This window comes from Bactrocera tryoni, chromosome 2, assembly GCF_016617805.1.
Source record: "Bactrocera tryoni isolate S06 chromosome 2, CSIRO_BtryS06_freeze2, whole genome shotgun sequence".
Classification (NCBI taxonomy): Eukaryota; Metazoa; Arthropoda; class Insecta; order Diptera; family Tephritidae; genus Bactrocera; species Bactrocera tryoni.
Window position 1 is genome coordinate 72,486,404 of NC_052500.1, and position 22,021 is coordinate 72,508,424.

Sequence of the window (22,021 nt, forward strand, 5' to 3'; positions counted from 1 at the left end):
TAGACAAGTGAATAAAGCAAGTTTAAAAACATATGAAAGGAAACTCTAAACACACAATAACCCATATAAAAAATGTATATGTTTATGTATGGTCTGTCGCAAAGAAACAACAGCACTAAAAGTTAAAAACATAAAAAATTAATATTTTTCAAAGTTATATTTTATTCAAAGTAGTTTCCTTTGTGTTTCGACAGCGTTTGGCCCGGTCAATTAGCATTTCAAATGAGTGTTTAAGGTCATTTTTCGGAATGCTCTTGAGAATATTGGTCGTCGCCTTTGGATAGTTGGAAATGTCCTGAAACCAGTGTGAATAAATGTATACTGATACATCTGTTAGCACTCACCACTGCGTTAAATTAAATAAAACATCCGGGTTAATTTTAAATACTTGGCTTTTCAAATAATTTTATTTAATTTATTGATTATATTATATAGTATTATTAGATATAATATCGACGGGCGAGACGGCGATACTCCAATTCCGGACACTGATCGTGGTTGAATTTTGTAAATTGGAAGAGAATAGAGTGATGTGTCGACACGTAGTGATGATGAAAACTCACAGGGTGCCAGATCAGGTAAAGTAGGGTGAGTGATTACTGGTTAATATGGAGTTTTTTATCAAAAAATCAGTGACAAGCGTCGACCGATGACACGGCGCATTATCGCGCAACAGGCGCCCGGACCCTGCCTCACGCTATTGTGGTCGAGCACGACGAATGCGTGACAAAAGACGCTTCATAACACCAAGGTAAAACACAGCATTAATCGTTTGGCCAGATGGGACGAACTCTCGGTGTACAATACCCTCGGAATCATAAAAACAAATCAGCATTGTCTTTATGTCTGATTGTCACAGAGGTCCTCACGACCTTCTTGGAATCGCTTAAACCACTCATGCACATTACTGCGGGATAGGCACAGATCACCATAAACATTTTTCATCATTTGAAATGTTTCAGTAAACGTTTTCCCAAGTTTAAAAACAAAATTCTAATATTTTGCTCTTGTTCAAAAATGCATTTTACGACCGATGACCAAAAGCTGCTGTCACTTTTTGATCGATAACATCGATTGTAGTTATCCAATTGTCTTAAAACTTTTACGAAATGTCAACAAGAGATCAAACTGTTTATTGCATATACCCACCAATAGGTGGCGCTACCAGAAACAGTTATATTTAAAAGTTATAAGCCATTCATAGATACAAGGCCCGTCGCAAAGAAACAGGACTGTTAAAAAACAACATATGTAATATGAATATATTCCCTTAGTATGAGGTATATATTGAACATAAGTTTCTACTTCAATATATTGCTTTGCGCTTGATTGAATTACTGTATATATACTAGAGTAATATACATATAAGTATATAAGGGTGTGTATATTATACATACATAGTAGATATGTGAGCTTACAACTCATTGAGTAAGCTGCAGTTCAAGAGGAGAAGAAGAAGATAGAGAAAATATAACAATAAAAGTTGATAACCAAAATGTCGTGAATTTAATTAGGCAACAAAGGCAGCAGTACTATTCTAAAGTCTTCCAGCACTTCATTTTAGTATATGCAGCCTACGTTATTGGCACAGGAGCGAAATGAAACTTCACGCATGTGGTATTGGAATGGAAATACTAGCAAGGCCACATGTACATATGTATATATGTGAACGAAGATAACCAGAAAAGAAAAATCTCGGTAAAGTGAAAAGTGCAACGACATATGCAAGAAAACGAGAGAGTGAGATGCACGAGGTATTGCCAGTCGTGTGTAAGTGGAATCAACACCGACATTAACACCATCTGCGGCAGCAACAAAAATCTACAGAAGGACAAAAAAGTAAAATTAAAACAGGTAAAAGTTACCCAGCTGTGACTCCAGTTGATTTCACACGAAAGTGGCTTGTATGAGTTTCACACATGTTCCTTCATAAATAAAAATCCATAAAAGCTTATACGTGTATGTGTGTGTATCCGTATCTGTACAAACAGCATATGCATGGATGCAAGCGAGTTTGCAGCAACTTTATCCTTGAGCTTGAAAGAAATCTACGCATTATTTCGTAAGTTTCTGACATCCCGCAGTGATATGGCTAAGAAGGTGTGTTGGATAGAGTTGCCACGACAACAAACACTCAACTTACGAAGAGAATGTCACCGCAAAATAAAAGTGTAAGGTGTGTCGAACAACAGAGAGCCCTTCAAGCAAAATAAATATTTTTTGGTGACATTCTTCCATTTTTGGTTCGTGCTCACTTTCCAAGGAATGGTGTTGTGGAAACAGCGCAGGTTTCAATATCTCAAGTTTAAAATGAGCTCTGCTTTTCGATCGTTTGCAAAGATGTTTCAACTTCAAATTAAAGATGTTTCAAACCGTTGATGAAAATGTTCACTAATTCAAGAATAATCTACAACGAGGTCTCTCGATCAATGTATTTAAAAGATCTTCTTTGAGTCTTCCTAACAATACGAAAAGCAAGATCATACACTTTCTTAGCCTATCAGATATATTATTTTATTAATAATAATGATAAAATATTAAAATTCAGATTTCAGATGGCAGATGCATTTTGATTATAATTAGAATGCCTCCTTTCTGCCTTACACAAAATTAAATAGGGAATTTCTAATATCCTTCCAACGGCAATAAATGTATAATCTTGCGGGAAACTTAATCTGCAAGAAATGTCTTGGGCAAAGCGACAGGGAAACATCGGAGCATCTCTTATGCACTTGTCCCACACTGGCAAGACTACGCTGTAAGCATCTGACCTAACCTAACCTATATAATGAGTTATTTGTTCTCATGAAATCACTTATAATTTCGTATATCTGCACTTGGATTTTGCACGTATCTAAATAATTGATTTTGAGGCTCAAAAATTATGGTAATCAAGTTCATATGAGCTTCCGTGTACTCTTTTAGAGTACTGCCTTTCGGCAGTTTGGTTATTCTAGGACCTTGTCAAAGGTAATGCTTTCCAGCTGTTTGAAACAGTTGACACTTTAAGAGGTCACTTTATTCTCAGCACTAGAAAAATGAGATTGTTCTCGCCGGAAAGAAAATCAATTCCAGATGTCATCTAAAGAAAAATATGTTATATGAGTGAATTTTTGGAAAACCTTATGAAGTCTGACAGATAATTTTCAACTGAAAAAGATAATTTATGCTCAAATGAATTAGAATAACTCCGGCCAAAGATCGGACACTCAATTTTTTGCCATTAATGGCGGCATTTGTTTACGGAATAAGAATTTCAACTATGAATGTACATATACGCACGCAGAATTCTTCAGTTAAATAACTTTCCTATGCCCTTTCCTTAATCCAATATTAATCCAGGTCATTGCATTCTAATTGAACCAAAGGCAACTTTCGCATTTCCATCCGTGTGGAATTCCATTTGCATTTCACCAACCTGAAAAATGTTTCTAGACACAACTTTAGGAAGATTCAGAAGTTGCTGGCTAGTTGCTGCGCACAACTCAGCGGCAAGCAAATTTTAAAGAGCTACAGCTAATTAAAATAGTTTAAATTCATGTTGCAGTTGCAAAAACTTTCCGTAATTTTTGAATTGATAAGTAAATAAAGTCCCGAAAGGCAAACCAATGGAGCAGAAAAACAAAAGAAGGTCTACGTGTAATGAAAACAAGAGTTCGCAATGCAATGAGTAATGCAAAATGTTGCATTACGTAGTGGCGCCAAAATATGTGAAATCTTTGTCTGCAATGAGGAACATACCATATACAAGTTTCAACACCAGAAAGTTTTCAGAGAGAATCCTTTCCAGACAATACTTACGTGTATCAAAAATGGGTTGAATCGGGTGAGTACTTCCCTTAGCCCCCATGTACCTAAAACAAAGATTTTCGAACTTTCGGCGAATTTTATTCGGCATATATCGGCCATTATTTGAATTATCTCATTGAAAAGTAAGTGTTTTACTCATAATTGTGTATCGTTGAGTCTAAAATAGATAAAATTGAGCGAGAACATGTCCTGCCCGATATAACTATTATCAGGATTTTCGAACATCGGACTGACTTTACTCCATGTGATTGGTATTGATATGTAAGGCACCTTAATGAAAACCAGTGATCATTTTTGTAGTATGTGGCATGATAACAGTTAACAGATAAAATCGAGCCAATACTATCCCAACTCTCTTATACTATCTACTTTGCATGTTCGGAAACTGTAACAAAGTTAGCGGAAGAGAAATGTACTAGCCATATGTAGCTTAACACGGTAGATGAGTATGATGTCTGAATAATCTCGAAAGTTCATAACCGCAGTTCAAGATCATATGTTTGAATTGTTCTCAAAATTTCGTCTATACAAACAGTCCTTACTTTTTTCCTCTTGAGTATTACTGGTTATGAAATAGCAAATTTTTTGTCATTTAGCATGTTTGGAAAGTAAGTATTGTTTATTTGTTTTTATGAAGTCTTAGTATTTAGAAATTGCAAAAATCGCGATACAAAACTGAATACTGATAACTTGGTGTACTATTGCTGAAATGCGAAAAGTTCGCTGAATAGCTATCTATGTAAGTATTCATAACTTATACAAATTATACCATATTAATGTTTTTACTTCCATTCAAACTTACATTTCCAAGCGTTGAAGATTATAACAAGATTAGTGCGAAAAGACGACAATTTTGACATAATCCATGCAACACTTTATGACACTTGCGCAGCGAGCAAATAGTAACGCGTTTTCTTCCGCTCCTTTTACTAAGCAATTCCGCAAGGAAGATGCACACTCCCTTTTTCAACCGGTGAACTTTCCTAGTTGCGGTAATTTTTGAGTGTTAGAGCTACGTTTTAATTTTTATGCTTTTGACTTTCCACATTTTTCCAGCTTTATTGCTTTCGAAGACTACCTACTTGAAACTTTTGCACACATTTTACGGCTTTGTTTTAGAGGAGAACTTTTTCGCACTTTTTATAGTTTTATTTTTTAAGAAGACGAAACAATTTCTCTTTTGCAAATCCCTTTCAGGATTTCCACTCTTTTCGTGATTTCTTTTATGCTGAGCGTTTTATTGCACTTTTAACAACGAAATGTTATGGCGAACACTAGATAAAAAAATGAAAAAGATTAGTAAAAGGAGTAGTAATGTAGCATAGTGTTGTTATTATACTCCGAATAGGGTATATTAAGTTTGTCACGAAGTTTGTAACACCCAGGAGACCCTATAAAGTGTACCTATTCATATATAAATGATTAGTATGTTGAGCTGATTCGATTAAGCCATGTCCGTCCGTCTGTCTGTCCGTCTGTCCGTCTGTTTGTATATATACGAACTAGTCTCTCAGTTTTTCAGATATCGTTTTGAAATTTTGTAAACGTTATTTTCTCTTAAAGAAGCTGCTCATTTGTCGGAACTGCCGATATCGGACCACCATAACATAAAGCTGCCATACAAACCGAACGATCGGAATCAAGCTCTTGTATGGAAAACTTTCACATTTGACAATGTATCTTCACAAAAGTTGGCACAGGTTATTTTCTAATATAAAAATGTAATATACCAAGAAATTGTTCAGATCGGCTTACTATAGCATATAGTATGGAAAACTTTTGCATTTGAGAAGATATATTCACGAAACTTGGTATAGATGATTTTCTAAGGCAACAATGTAATCTCCGAACAAATTGTTCAGATCGGATTAATATAGCATATAGCTTCCATACAAACTGGACACATAGTTACGAAAAGAAATGCACCTGTGAAGGGTATATTAGCTTCGGTGCAGCCGAAGTGAACGTTTTTTCTTGTTATTGTTGCTGCTTGTTAATTAACCTTGTAACGGATTTGCGCGGAACTTGCGACATGTGTTTATGAAATCTGCAAACACCTAACGGATGACTAACGAAAATAACGAGCAAAACAAATATGAAAACAGACTAACCATCGGTGGTGCAATATGTAAGGTGATGGATTGACGCGGGTGTCAGGCGGCATGTAGAATCCAGACAATACGGCGCGACGCAAGGGCACTCAGGCGGCGGCAGGCTAGACATTGTCGACACAGTGCACAACATGCCCAGACATAACGGCTTGAGACGCCAAGTGGCACTCAGCGAGTGACACAAAAGCAGCTGGAATTGTCTGACGCAGCCGCTTTTATTCGTTTGAGTGTGTGTGTGTATGTGAATGAGTGTGTGGAATATGCACCGAGGGCGAGAGTGGAGTAACTGTTTTGAGGTAGGTGTAAGTGTCAGCAATTTTTTTTATTGATTTGTTATCAAGCCGTTTTATAAATTTTCTTTCAATTTGCACTTTTGTACAGAATATATTAAATGTAGGATCAGCGGCTACACTTTTCTCTTAGCTGCCTCAAAATTTTCAACACTTTTTCAGCTTACTTTGCCTGAAAACACTTTTTTAATTATTAAAATTTCCTTAATACAAATAAGGGTATGTATTTATTCATATACCAATATTTCATATCTTAACTGCTTTAAAATACACGTAATACTGTAGCCAGCACACATTAATACGAGCTTCCAATTCTTCCCCAAACACTAAACCAAATCCAATAGCAGTCACTACCAAACTAAACATGTTTTGGCTCAAATGTCAATGCTAAGCAAAGTCAAATGCTCAACAAACGCAATTGAGTGCAAACGAATGGAAACGAGTAAAAACTCACCACGCCAGCACGAAGCGTGCCGGTTTTACGAAGCGCTAACTTCGCGGGGTGGTCTGAGTTTGTTGCTATTGAAAAGACATAAATGTTGCTTGCTTTCGGACTGAAATATGTTTGAGACACCTTTTATAAATTGAGTGAGTTGATGTTTTAGTGGGCAAAAAGTAGCGAGCCACATGTTGCGGGCACATTGAGTGGGTAATGTGAATGTTTCGATACGAACTAATAGATGCGAAAGTGTCCGTGGTTATCATTAATAAACAACGAATTAAACATTTTTTTAAACTCTTCAAGAAGACTTCCAAAGCATAGCTCGTTTATACTTATCTCTAAAAAGTTAAACTCCAGTCTTTGACGGATTAGCATAAAATCTATTATTAAACAAGTAAAAAAGAGCTAAGTTCGCCGTTACGCGTTACGGACTCCTCAGATGTTGTCATCGTCCATGCCTCTGCACCATATAGCAGGACGGGAATAATGTGTGACGTATAGAGTTTGGTTTTTGTTCGTCGAGAGGGAGAACTACACTTCTTAATTGCCTACTCAGTCCAAAGTAGCACCTATTAGCAAAAGTTTGATTTCGAAGCTGACGTTGTTATTGCTGTTAATACTGGTTCCAAGATAGACGAAATTATCTACCACTTCAAATTGATGACTGTCAACAGTGAGAGCCAAGTCGCGAGTGCGACATCTGTTTGTTATATCTGAAGAAGATTTTGGCATCGCTCAACGTCAGTTTACACAGCCGTAATAGTTCTTCGGGGATACCAAATTTAGACATCGTGGCATAAAAGCAGCTCCTTTTCGTGCCGACTAAAGCAGCTGTAAAATGGACGAAGCGGTGGTGTGTGTCGATCCTCTTTTCACGGGTCTTTTCCAAGATTTGGCAACTGGTGAATATCTGGTCAGTGGTTGATTTTCCAGGTCTGTTGCCAGACTGATAGGTTCCAATGCGTTTGTTGAGGATGGGCTTTAATCTTTCACAATACGCTTTAGAACCTTATAAGCGATGTCGAGGAGACTTATTCCACGGTAGTTGGGATGCTATACATAGAGCATACATTCATAGTGCATAACTATAAAAAGAGTAAGAAACTTATAAGTATTTCCTAATGGGTCTTACAAATTTCTACAGTAATTCTATGCACACTAGTTTCATTATAAATTTCATTCTTGGGTTACATATACAAGTATTGTATTGTTGCAAATTATTAATACATCTGTTCTTTTTTTTGCTTTATATGGCATAAACGATTTAATTTAATCCCATTATTTTGAGTAGATTTGCTGGCAACAAGCCCAAAATTGTATTGTATGTATAAGGCACGTATACTATGTACAATATGTATGCAGGCGTGAATATTAATAATGCGAAATGAGATTTTTATTGTATACTGTTGTATTGAATTTAAGAGCGCGCATACACACAGACATATTTCGGCTGTGAAATCTGTTTTAATAATGAAATATATGCATAATTCTAATACACATAGTTAAGCAGGACGTGGTATTATGTGTTTAAATTAACACACGATAAAGAATGATTAATATGTAATATATTAAAAATTATAAAGGTAATTAAATAAAGATGAAAAATAAAAATTTATAAGGAAGACATACATACATATTCTTTCGGAATTACTAATGTTATAAACAAATTATATTTTTTGTTGATTTATTTCTTCTTTCTATTTAAAATCAGTTCGTTGGAATATGCACAAAAATGTGGCAAGAAATAATAGGTTGTCAAAAAAGTCTTGCGGTATTTTTATTGAACTTTTTTTTTTTTGAAATTGAAATGAATTTTTGATGACTCATGCCCAGCTCTTGATCGATGCTACGGCTGCTACTATGCCGGTCTCTTTTGACTAATTCAGCGATTTTATCGAAATTTTCGACGACAGGCCTTCCGGAGCGTGGCGCATCTTTGACCACCTCTACACCAGAACGAAAACGTTGAAACCATCGATGTGTGGTGGAAATGGAAACTGGTACATAAACTGCACAAATTTTATTGACGGCTTGAGATGCATTTTTGCCCTTATCGTAGTAGTACTGTAAAATATGCCGTATTTTCTCTTTATTTTGCTCCATGTTTGCGACGCTATAACTCACGAACGACTTAAAAGAAACGACAATCAATCAAACACGTGGTAGTGCATGAAATGAGCTTTCCAAAAAGATATAGCATGACCCGATGCGACGAATAAAACTAGAACTACGCGCTTTCAGCGCCAACTAGCGAAAATACCGCAAAACTTTTTTGCCATTTTTTTATTTAATATATGCTGTCTGGAAAACAAGTTTAACTTATCCACTTATCATTAAGTTTCCAAATGGCACATTACGTTATTACATATACAGTCGATACTCGTTAATTCAAACCTGCGATAATTCCAACCACTCTATAATTCAAAATTGTCACGAGTTCTCTACAGAACATCTTTATATATCGAACTGAATCAATGAACTTTCAATTATTAAAAAGTTCTGTCTCCAACCACAACAACAGTTAACGGGGACATGAAACGACAAAAACGGAAAATTTTACCATTTTTAGACAATTGCACTGTCCACAACAGTTCTTCTGCATTGTCCCACGTGGAACTCTACTTCTTTTCGTCAAATACAACTTCCAAATTACAACCATTGGACCAAGGAATCATTCTTAATTTTAAGATGTTCTAACGCAAAGAAGTTGTTAAGCTCATTTTAGAATCTCTGGATTCAAATATCACGGCTCTGACAGCTATTTTACTGATTGACAAGGCACTGAGAGCTGTAATACCTCTAACGATTCTCAACTGCTTCAGAAATCCGGTTTCTTAAAAGAAGATCATCCAATACTTGTGGATGATAAGGAACCAGCAATGAAATCATTACTTGACATCAGCGGTGTGAGTTTTTCTGACTTTGTTTAAGTGGATGAAGATGTTTCTGTCTCAGATTCACTAAAAAATTAGCAATGAAGATGAAGACATTATTTCAGAACCTTTGACAAAGGTCAGAGTTAGTTAGGTCAAAGTCAATTAAGGAAGCAATATCCTCAACCGATAACTTACAAATCTTCTGTCTACAAAACGAAATGATGCAAAAGTATTTCAGGCACTTTTTCTCTTAAAGTTAATGAGCTGTCTGGATAGCGGCAATATACTTTGAAGCAAACAGGTAAAAAAGAGTTCTTTCGAAAGATTAATTAATTCATATATGTATGTATACGAATGTATCTCTAAACTTTTGACATTGTTATACATAAGCAATTAATAAATAATAATTGATCAACATTTAATAATGGAATTTTTATTTATTTTCTCTCACAAATTTCGAACCATTTGATATTTCAAACACTCGATAAAACTCGTAATATTTTAAGAGTGACTCGAGTTTCAAATTAACGAGAGTCGACTGTACTAAAGTTATATACGTAAATTTGTGCATGGTCATAAGTATGCCTGGGTATGCTCGTGTATGAAGGATGTGCATACGCGCTTAATAATTCAATATGCCAAGCCCACTTGAGTGCGAAACCAATTCTGAACACCAATTTGTGCTTGTTATACGAGCGAAGCGAGTAAGTGTATTCATACGGGCGCATGTAACAAGCCACACCCAGCGATGTGGCATCCAACGATGCCGCAGGTAAAATGCATATAATGCAGACGTGTGGCTACGATGGCTGTTTGTTCCTGCTATCGTTGCATTGCTCATAATTTGGCGCAATTTATGCGATGCAATCAATCCGTTATGGTACAAGAACAAAAGTAGCTCCCTGCACATGATGCACCATCAACTAAATCGGCTAATCGAAATTGAGACATTTATACATTATTATTTTTTTCACTAACTGGGTTTACATAATTTTTCATGGGAAAATCGATTTAAAATTCAACAATCAGGTGTTGGCTCTGATGAGTTACCCCGGTGGATTACACAAAACAAAGGCTCTGTTCGCAAGTATACTTCTGACAGTTTTAATTTAATGCGGAAGCAGAAAACTAGTAACTACTCTTTGTGACGAGCATATTGTTGAAGAAACTAAAAAAGACTTGAAGTGTAAAGATAAATGTAGCTTTTTCTCTATTATTGATGTAGACACCGTTTACGCGGTTATAGCTGGGATTACAACAGCGCGCCAATCGTTCTTCCTTCCCGCTGTTTTGCACCAATCGAAGATTCCAAGCTTAGCGGCAGAAATTTTCTCTCGAAAACTCGTAAAGTCGACGTCAAAAGGGGGTCCTCACAGGAGACTGTTGTTTATTTTTGTTGGTTGGGTTTTTTTACGTGGCGGTCCCAAACCCAGTACACAACCCTGGAGGAGGGATGTTTCGCCTTCTTATTTTAGCTCGCCCAGATGATACTTTATCTAAGACCGGAAGTCGTGAGCTGCTTGGGCTATGTACATATATGTACAGGGTCCGACACATTTACTTTGACGCCAGGCTCGATGAAAACAATTGGAGAGCGCCCATTTGCGGTGACAGCGGACCAAACCATTATTTGTGGCGGGTGCTGCCTTTTGGTGGCCAACCGATGACTCGTATGAACGGTCGGTCAAGTAAACCCCATCGTATTGAGAGTTTACGAATTGCTCAATTGGAAAAATTTTTTCTTCAGAAAACACAATGTTCGGAATTTGAAGGACAAGCGAAGCAACTGTTGATGACCACCTCCATGGCGCTTTGCGATGCTACCAGTATCATTGTAACGAGTGATGGTGCGATAAACAAAAACTTGATTCACATTAAGGTGTTTGAGCTCACGAACAATTGCTAGCTGTGATTTTCCAGCTAAATATAGAGCAATCACACTATTACGTTTGAATTCCATCGCTGATCACTTCTTTTTGCATTCACTTTTGGCAAAACGTTTTTGTACACTTGTGAACAATACTCCAAACTGGCATTCAGCAAATTTATAAATAGCTGATTCCAGTCCGACAGCTAGCCACATAAAAGTGAAAGGCGCTGAGAGAACTTTCCTCACTTGCATGAACTTCTATACATAGCTCCCTCCTCTATAAAAGTAGCTTAGATGGAACTTACATTCTGTTAGTTCTGGGACAGTGATTTCCACACGAGTGGAACTGCAACTGTGTGAGTGAGCATGAAAATAAAGACACCCACTGAGCACGTGATGGTTTTTCGTCGCTGATTTGACAGCAAACAATGATGAAGCAGATGGGACTTTTGTTTCAGCTGGCACAATTGTTCAAGAAAACTTCACTTATTTTGATTGAAAATGAAATAGAGTAATCAAAAAATTAACTGAAATGAAATCAGCGGGGTTTCCTAATAGAAATGAATTGATTAGAGTTAAAAATAGAAGTGATGAGATTATAACAATAAACTCTGCAACAACCTCGTAATCATAGTTAAGGTTAATTTCTGGACACAGAAATATCTTTTTTAGCGGATTATCACGCAGATCATTTTCAAAAATTATCACAAGTTCCACTTCAAGATCAGATTAAAAGAAAAAGTACTTGGAGTAAGATTGGTTGGAAATTTTATTGAAAATAAATTGAAAATGAACTTATTAAGTTTATTTATTTTATAGATCATAAAAAGTTGGCTTAACAAAGGAAAACTTTCGAAAAAGCTTTGTTCGCGCACGTAGATTATATGATCTTTCAATGATAGAATGATATCGGAGAACACATTACAAAACCATAAATAAATTGTAGATGTATCTACCATAGAATCTGCTCAATTTTCTCGTTAACTAGAAACAGTTTTATCGAAGAGTAATATGTTATCAAGTTTCCTCCCCGAATCAAGAACTCAGTGCCCCTTTAATCAACTAAATCCATATACGTACTGCAGTTATGAAAAGGCCGTTATTGCATAAAAAATTAAATATTTGAGTGCGGTATAGAACTTGTGCGAGCCACTCACCCATTCTCTACTCTAAAATCAATTCCGTATTGCATGCAAAACCGACAACAACAAAATATAGACAGGGCTAAGCGCCACTATTTATTAGTGCCTTTTGGATGCTGTGCATGGGCCACAAATGCATACATATATGAGTGTGGCCTACTATAGTGCTCTACGTTATAGTACTGGCAACAAAATGCAGGGCACTAACGAATAATTGATTTTTATGACCCTATGGACAAAGACGTGGACTAAAGCAAAACCATGGAAAAATGAGCTCGAACGCGAATTAATTGCTGAAATAGCGTCAAAGAGCTGCAAAAGCAGATGAGAAGGCAAAAAAGTGGTAAGAGACACATGTACGTCGCACATTTTGAGGCATACATATATGAAATACAAGTTACCGAAATGTAGTGAACGTAATTGGTCCACTTTTATTGCGCCGCCAATGCACTCGCCTCAAATGGCATAAAACGAAAAATGGATATTTCTCACACACATTTTACATCCACCAGCCTATCGATTGTTAAAAACTTTCGCACACAATTCCACAAATTGGCAAATTAATGGAGAGCAGCGCCAAATTCAGCCACTTTGATTTAGCCTCCACTATGCGGCCGCAAAAGACAACATAGTTGGATAACCCCTCCTTATTTAGTGGAATAGAGTTGGCAGTCTACCTAACTGTCAGCCTATTTGCCAATCAGTTTGTTAATATTGTCCCACATAATGAAAATTTTCCGATATCGTATACAATACCCAGCGCGGTTACATATACTTGCCTAGGTAGTATATACTTGTATGTACGTACCACAGCTATTGCCACAACGAATATCACACATTTTTGTTACAACCATCATTAACGAAAGCTAAATGCAGTTACAGTTATCGACACATTATGATTTTATTGTTGCGTGAAACACATTTCCATAGGCATGTAGCTATCTACATCCGGCATTTGCCTGTGGCATCATTTACGGCATTATGCAACGGTTTTGTATGCGCTTAATCAGCACGTGACATCAACATTATGAATGCATATTACTATCAGCACTAACGGTATTTAAATGTACTAGTAGTTAATTCGATTTGCTATGGGGCTAAATCGGTTGAATTATTGACCGTGTATAAATGTGAACGAGTGTGTTTTTGCGAGGGTGCTACCCTGTTGGAAAATATTACGCTGTTACAGTATCTATACATGTGCAGCCATTTCTCTATGCTATGAAGAGAAATAATTATTCAAAATAATTTTTAAAATCTCATTTGAATGAATTGCATACATTTGATGACTTTTTTAAACTTTTTACAAAATTTTTTAGAAGTTTTCTCACAAATTCTTAAAATATAGATTTTTTCAGTTTAGCATTCAAATCGGGCTATTGCTGTTGACAAATTTGATAATTGTGAACCTCCCTGGGTTGGTATGAATCCACCACATGCAATTTTATCTTTATATATACAAATACGTCCCACACAAGCTGATTTCTATACAAATCCCATCATTTGATTTTATTACTATTCTACAAATTTTAGTTAGTATGCAAAATCAAAACTTTTGGCAAATATAATTACATTTAGTGATTTTAAAAATATAGAATGAATTCAAACTTTTGTTCGTCAATTACTAATCCCACAGGCATTCTAAACAGGGTATGATAATTATTATTTCGAAAACGAGAAATTTACTTTGAAACAGTAAATATTTATGTCTCGTGTTCTACTAGTATTGCACAGCAAAGTGCTGAGAAATTTATTTTAAACCTAGTTAATTGCATAACACCAGGAGATTGTGAAGCCGATTCCCCAAGCGATGACGATGGAGCAGACAGAATAACACGTCTGAAGAACAACAAATCAGCGGGGGCCGCTGGACTGCCGGCCAAGCTATTAAAACGCATGCATCAGCTTCTTTATAGAATATGGCCGGAAGAAAGCATTAAAGGTGAATATTTTCCGCGATCTGTGACAAATTTTTCAGTTTTTTTTAGCGTGAAGAACACATGAAAAATTTCAGTTGTTTAACAAAAAATTATGGAAACTATTATTTTTTAAACAAATGGATCGTGAAAAATTAATTATAATGTAGCACGAATATTCTTCCTTGACTTCACAAAATTTAATCGATTTATCTCAAGTATTTTATAAGAAAATAATTTTACAATTTTATCGTCCTCTAAATTTCAACCTTCAGTATCTTTCACAAAAAATAGAATTTTGATGAATTTATATCACGGAATATGCATCTGATCTCCTTCCTAATGAATCGCAACAAGCAACTTTGACTTGTGAGCCATAGGCCAGAATAAATGCAATATTTTTGTGAGAAAAGAACGAGATTTACATACGTTGAAGCGACATTAGAAGGAATACCAGACTACAAACAAAGTGCTGAAAGATTAACCTCACGAAAATTTCAGTAGCGACCTTTTCATAAGCGCTATGTACAAACTATTGACTATTTCAACCTGCTTCTGGAGAAAATAGTTCGAGCTGCAGAACTAAATAGAGAAGGTACCATCTTCTATAAGAGTGTACAGCTGCTGGCGTATGCCGATGATATTGATATCATCAGCCTCAACACTCCACGCCGTTGGTTCTGCTTTCTCCAGGCTGGACAAGAGGAAGCACAGAAAATGGGTCTGGTAGTGAACGAGGGCAAACGAAACTATCTCTTGTCATCAAACAAACGGTCGTCGCATTCGCGACTTGGCTCTCACGCCACTATTGACAGTCATAACTTTGAAGTTGTGATAATTTCGTCTATCTTGGAACCAGCGTAAACACCACCAACAATGTCAGCCTAGGAAATCCAACGCAGGATTGCTCTTGCCAACAGGTGCTACTTCGGACTGGTAGGCAATTGAAAAGTAAAGTCCTCTCTCGACGAACAAAAGCCAAAACTCTATAAGTCGCTCATAATTCCCGTCCTGCTATATGATGCAGAGGCTTGGGCGATGACAGCAACCGATGAGTCGACGTTACGAGTTTTCGAGAGAAAAACCTGCGAAAGATTTATGGTCTTTTGCGCATTGGCCACGGCGAATATCGCATTCGATGGAGCGATGAGCTGTACGAGATATACGCTGGCTAGGTCATGTTGTCCGGATAGATGAAAACACTCCAGCTCTAAAAGTATTCGACGCAATACCCGCCGGGGGAAGCAGAGGAAGAGGAAGACTTCCACTCCGTTGGAAGGACCAAGTGGAGAAGGACCTGGCTTCGCTTGGAATACCCAATTGGCGCCACGTAGGGAAAAGAAGAAACTACTGGCGCGCTGTTGTTAACTCGGCTATAATCGCGTAAGCGGTGTCTACGCCAATTAAGAAGAAGAAGATGTACAAACTAAGACCTCTTTCTTACCACTTTAGAAGGACAACTACAAGAGTCACCATGATCGTGGAGCCATATACATACTATACATATGTATATACAAATATAAATATCGGTGTGTGAGTTCATATGTAAGATTACAATTGCATTAAGCTCTTTACAAATATTCAAAAGTCAGTCCATTGAAGGAATGATTTGTTCATAATTCGACTGTATGTATGTATGTATGTTTGACGCACTAACGGGTGTCAGTAGACAGTTACCAGTCGAAATGCTCGAACGAGTCATAGAAATCTCAACGGATAAACCATCTGAGACGTAGCCTCTTGAAAGAGGTAATCTTCACAAAGTAAATGCCAAAGCATGTTCTTTCGAATGATAAAAAACACTCCTCATTAAATTTTAAGATGCTGTGTTTTTTTCTTTAAAAAAGAAGGTAAGTTCGGATTTGATACTTTGGCAGCCAACTACAGTAATGCAGTGTTCAATTGGTCGGCTATTTGGCGTCTACGACTACACAGCAGTTGGCTGCCGCTGTGTCTCTCAGCGCCGCCATTTCAAACACAGACAAACAGCAAAGTGACAACAAAAAATTTTCTGATATCATCGATTCAATGGAGGTACCATTTTCGGCCAACTGTTTGCTTTGTACACAAGCATATGTATGTATGTCTAACAGCTCATACAGTTTATAGTACGTTGTACTTGCTCATTTGTTTTTATATGCTTTGCTATGTGGCACTATTTGTTCGTTTTCCACCACTCATGTACATTTTTTGAACATTTCTCTCTTCTTAGAGCTGTTTCCATTTCATATATTTACTAATACTAAGTCTTAAAATACATCTAAAAGATGCCGTAATATGTGTGCATTGTGGCATCTTTTAGATGTATTCAAAATTTACAATATAATGTATTACAATAGTTGATCGAACTTCATTAAATTATACCTCAATGAAGCTCCTGAGTTTTATACTATATGTATTTAAATTTATTCTTCAGATTTCAAACAAATTTCGAAATCCATTAATTTAGTGGATTGCGTTAGACTTCATTCACTATACTAAAAAATTTACTAAATTGTAGAATACGAATGCAAAGATATTAATTTGCTAAGTGACCCACTTGTCATTCAAATTTTTGAAATTTTACTCTTAATTTATTTGTATTTTTTTAACTCTTGCAGTGCGATGCTCTCGTAAAAAGTGCATGCAAAAAGTTTGTTCCTTCCACTTTTATAATTTCCACTAACTAAATGTACCTTAAAAGAAATCTCACATACTGTCAACTTAAAATTCAACCAGTCAGATGAATTGAATCAACACAAAACGAAAGAGTGTTCGAGTAAGTGAGTACATACATACATATACCAAACAGAATATACGAGCCAACTAGAATCAAAAAGTCGACGAAACTGTAACCAATTAAGGCAATATGTTAGCGAAAGGCAGACGAATGTGTGACGAACTGTCTGCCATTATGAGAGTGCAGTCTCTTGCTGCTGTAGTTTGTTGAGTGCCTACGAATTTGGCATACATATTATTATATTTTCTGCTCGTTTTAATTAATTTTAATGGAGTTTGCTTTTAGTTTTACTTAACCGAATTCTCGAGTGAAAGACAAGAGGCACACTCAATTGCATTCTAAATGATAACGCTGCGCATGTTGATGAATGCCTGTGCTCATATATGCGAGGAGTATAAACACGAAGGCGTGCCAAAAAACTTTAAGAAAAAAATTATATAAGATAAAAAATAGTTCTTGAAAATAAACGGTTCAGGAATATTATGTTGTTCACGTAAATAAAAAATAATAAAACTTTTTTCAAAGAACACTTTACAGACTTCACTTATTATGGGAGTATAAATTAGTAAATATTTATGTATTTCACTAAAATATTTTTTCAAATTTATTATGTGAATATTGAATGTCAATATTGTTTTTTCTGAAGCACAGATATTAAACATATCTTTCGTTTGATAGGTCTTAATACTCCTTTTAGAGTAAGAAAGAAAGATAAGTACTGGTAGGACTCTTTGGTTGCTCATGCGCCGAGGCGCAAATTTATGCATTGGTGTAAAATTACTTTCCACTCTTCCCAGAAGAAAAATATACCAAGTCCGGTCATAGGTCATGTGAAGTGTAGAGTTACATATTTACTGTTTAGACTATTTTAAAGTGGAAATAATATTGCTTTGTTAACCTGTGACTTTTACTGATATACTGATATTAGGAGAAAAAACGAAAAAATCACCGGGTTTGTCTTTCAATAAATCTAACGCACAAAAAAAAAACAATCAGGAACTATCGATTCATTTCGCCAAATAATTATGATATCTTCAGTAATATTGAATCAATGTTTTGTACGATATATTTCGTATGATATGACTTCACTCCATTAAGGGAGTTCTGCATTGACCGAAACTGACTGGTAGTCCGATAGTGCAAGGTCAGGGCTAAATGGTAGATGCATCAAAATTTCCCAGCCAAGCTCTCCCAGTTTTTGCCGAGTCATTAAAGATGTGTGTGGTCTAGCGTTGTCCTGATGGAAGACGAAGTTCTTTCTGTTGATCAGTTCTAGCAGTTTTTTTTCGATTGCTTCTCCAATCTCATTAGCTGTTGACAGTAAAATGTAGAATCAGCAGCTGGAGCAGCTCATAGTGACTGATTTCTTTTAAATCTCACGAAACGAAATATCTCCTGTCATCAAACAAACAGACGTCGCACTCGTAACTTGGCTCTCACGTCACTGTTGACAGTCATAACTTTGAAATTGTAGATAGTTTCGTATATTTAGGAGCCAGCATAAACACCACCAACAATGTCAGCCTGGAAATCCAACAGTGGATAACTCTTACAAACAGGTGCTACTTCGGATTGAGTAGGCAATTGAGAAGTAAAGTCCTCTCTCGACGAACAAAAACCAAACTCGATAAGTCACTCATAATTCCCGTCCTGCTATATGGTGCAGAAGCTTGGACGATGACAACAAAGTTCTGACGACATTGACATAGTGAATTAAAAGACAGCGGCTACGCTGGCTAGGTCATGTTGTCCGAATGAACGAAAACAATCCAACTCTAAGAGTATTTGACGCAGTACCCGGGGGGGAAGCAGAGGAAGAGGACGACCTCCACTCCGTTGGAAGGACCAGGTGGAGAAGGACCTGACTTCGCTTAGAATATTCAATTGGCACCACGTAGCGAAAAAAAGAAACGACTGGCTCGCTGTTGTTAACTCGGCTATAATCGCGTAAGCGGTGTCTACGCCAATAAAGAAGAAGAAGAAACACTCAGCATAACCTTTCGAATCGTCAATCCTGGCTTTACGACCATTTGTTGAGTTTCACAACACTTGGACCGCGATCTCTTTCACATATTATTTTCGTATTTGATCAATTTTTCGTTTCCTGTTACCACTCGCTTCAGAAATGGGTCGATTTCACTTCGTGTCCGCAAAGAATCGCAGATGTTATAATAATTCGGTTCATTAAATTTTTTATTTCATGTGGTGCCCAAATATCGAGCTTCATTTTGTAGCTAACCTTTTTTAAATGGTTTAAAACCATTTGATAATGAATGGTAAGTTCTTTATCGATGCCAAGGCTGTTCAAGTGACGGTCCTGGTCTATCTTTTCCATAATTTCATCGACTTTTTCAGCGATAGGTCGACCAGAGCGAGGTGCATCTTTCACAACGAAATTTCCGGAACGGAAGCGAGCGAACCATTGTTGTACTACACGAGCTGATACAGCATCGTCTCTGTAAACTTCACAAATTTCATTGGTGGCTTGCATGGCATTCTTCCTTTTTCACAAAAATTTCAAAATATAGCGAATTTAAAACTTTACCTTTCTGACATTATATGTTGTGATACAATGTGACTGATAGCACTGGAGATAAAGAATTCGAAAAGACTTTTTCGACTAACTAATGTTAAATCTTCAAAAAGTCATATATTCTTTCAACCCACGTTGCGGTGGCATGCACTTTAAACTAGTTAACCTAAATGCCTGTTCAGGTGCAACACAAAAGCGCCACTATACTCAAAGGAAGCACAAAATGTATGCAATTCTCAGGGAGTTAATAATATTTCATTACCTGTTTGCTAGCCTGGCAACATTTCCGCAAGCGACGTCGGAGGTAAGGCCAGCAGCGTCGAGTTGCTTGGGGAGTGCCGACAGAAAGTGTTTGAAGAGGCGAGTGTTTTCACGGCAACAACAATGTAATATCAAGCCAACTAACGTGTACTTGTATAAGTATAAGTCTGCATGTGTGGGTTTGTGCGCATGTCAAAATGTATGCGCTTGTTCACACATGTGAATATTATGTTAGTAACAAAACAAAAGAGCAAATGTAGCAGTGCTTGAACCGGAGGGAAATGATCGTTTGACTGCAAAAGACAACAAAAATTTCAGTTACAGTGGCAATAGAGTAGGTTCCACAAATTTGTATTAAATATTTTTTTTTTATTAAAGTAGTTAGCTTAGACTGCGTTCACAGTGAAATTGCAAGTTTGTGGTTGCCTAGTCATGTTTGCGTTCTATTCACCAACAAGGAGGCAACACAGGCACCTGTGAGATCGTTTCCACACAGAAGTATAAGCAAGACTCGTAAAACACTAGACACTTATGAGAAAGCTCTGAGCTAAACTGAAGTTATTTACTCGCAACGACTGTTTGACGAGCAAAAGTTTGTGACTGCGCCTGCGCAACGCACTTCACTACACTGGCTTGCTCCTCATTGACTGTTGCTTACCGCTTAAAGCATTGCGGTACGCTTCAAAAATGTGTATTTGTTTCAATTTTAAATAAAGTTTGAGTCACATTTACTCAAACGAAACTAATGCCGAGCGTAAAAAAGTGCTGCCTATTGTTTGTGCAGAAAATGCTATGCTCCAAAAACTCTGCAAACAGTAGATATGTGTGGCATGTAGAGTTATATATGTATGTATGTCTAAGCGCCACTAGTCACAGCCAACAGTTTTAATGACAACCAGGTAGCTGGAATTGACAGGCTTACCATCGCAAGGACAAATACATACATACTTATGTTACATTGTACGTATATGGTAGAAGTATGTACATATATGACTTTCTGCGGCCGCCATTGCAGTTAGCAAAGATTTCTTCAACTTAAAGTGCTCATAAGTTAATGAATAAAACTTTCAAATATATTTAAAGGGTGATTTATTTCGAGTTTCCCTCCGTTTTTAAAGAAAAAACAGTGAAACTTCAAATATAATACGGGATGTTTATTATCATTCGAAAGAATATTCTTTGGCATTTATGTTTTGAAGATTATCTCTTTCAAATGTTGTTCACGGCTATGTCTCAGATGGTCTTTCCGTTGAGTCCAATTTTTGATGACTCCTTCGAGCATTTCGACTGGTAACTGGCGAATGACACGCGTATTGTTAGGGTTCAAGGACTGAATCGTCAATCGTCTGGCCCAAAACGTGAAATTATACGCTCACCGAAGTGTTCTCTCAATTAATCCATTGATTGATGCGATGTGTGGGTTTACATACCCATTGAGCCAGAAATAGCCCTCAATAGGACCGATTTGGCTCGAAATCTTCGGATATTCTTGGATCTTTTCAGCAGCCTACAGAGCAAAACGATGTCACCTGGAAAAAATGCGCCAAGTCATTCTATATTTAAATAATTGTGTGTGTATATGTACATATAATAAGTCTATATATGTATATGTTTGAAACAGCACAGAATTCAGTTAAGTGCGGTTGACAGCGATGACCTGCTTCCCATTCGGAATTAAATCGCTCTCTTTTTCGATACATTATTTATTTATTTCGAGGGCTTTATTGCGACGAAAGCTCAGGTATACCTATTTTGAGTGTTAATAAAATATATTTTAGTTAATGAGTGAATTGTGAATGGAAATTTAATTGAAAAATATATAAGTTTTATTCATTCAGAAATTTTCTGTACTTTTGTCACTTCAGATTAAGTATTAATAGTGTCTCAATCCAATGCCTGCAGTCCTGCTGGAAGCTTTCGAATGAATATTTATTGATTTTTCACCTGCCGTTCCTTGCTGTAGAATTGTGTTCTGTTGTGTGGCCAATCAAATGTCCATATCGCCAGCAGATGAATTTATAAGCAGATATGACTTTTTAAAACAATTTCTA

General features: G+C 36.7%; 1 long non-coding RNA gene across 1 annotated transcript; it reads right to left on the minus strand.

The window, feature by feature from the left end:
• Positions 1–4,827: 4,827 nt before the first annotated feature.
• LOC120769331 lies at positions 4,828–6,542 on the minus strand. Its single transcript, XR_005704839.1, has 2 exons — positions 6,451–6,542; positions 4,828–5,084 (listed from the first exon to the last, which is right to left on the minus strand). It is a non-coding gene; the product is annotated as an uncharacterized LOC120769331 (long non-coding RNA).
• Between the last annotated feature and the right edge of the window lie 15,479 nt (positions 6,543–22,021).